Source organism: Penaeus monodon, chromosome 21, assembly GCF_015228065.2.
Source record: "Penaeus monodon isolate SGIC_2016 chromosome 21, NSTDA_Pmon_1, whole genome shotgun sequence".
Lineage (NCBI taxonomy): Eukaryota > Metazoa > Arthropoda > Malacostraca > Decapoda > Penaeidae > Penaeus > Penaeus monodon.
This window is the reverse complement of record NC_051406.1, coordinates 2,890,571-2,891,203: the sequence shown is the minus strand read 5'-3', so window position 1 is coordinate 2,891,203 and position 633 is coordinate 2,890,571.

The window sequence follows — 633 nt, the reverse complement described above, 5'->3', positions numbered from 1 at the left end:
TTAGCCGAAAAGGAATCTTATGGATAAATAGAACAAATTAACAGCCCTAGTCATTTTTTAAAATTTACGTATTAACACATTTTGAATAAACAGTTATATAATAGTAATAAAACAACCACTTATAGATTGAGACTAATTACTAAAACATTCAAAATGAGAGAGAAGAAAAAAAAACAGTAAGTGAATGCATTGTAAACTTTTACAAATAAAATCTATTTTCATGCATACCTTGACAGCTTTCCCGTTAGTTAATTATGAATGTGTGGGTGGGTGGGAAGGAGCAGGAAAAAGTGATAATGCTCATTTACTCTTATATATAAAATAGTTATGAGAAAAAAAGTATAATATATAAAAAAGAAAAAAGTATTTACTTAGATATATTTCTCACTTAAAACCGGCTTAAAGTCTGTCCTCAAATGAAATGAAATGGGGAAAAAAAGCAGCCTATGGGTAGAATAATGTTTTTGTCTGTCAAAATCAATCTCATTTTATCAATACAATAATGATTTTGTGTTGCAAAGTACATTGTTACATTATGCTGTTGTACTGAAATGTACAGTAATATTTGTTGACTTTTGTAAAGTCTATTTCCTTTTTACCATAGCATGACAATGGATATCTAAGGAAAGGAGT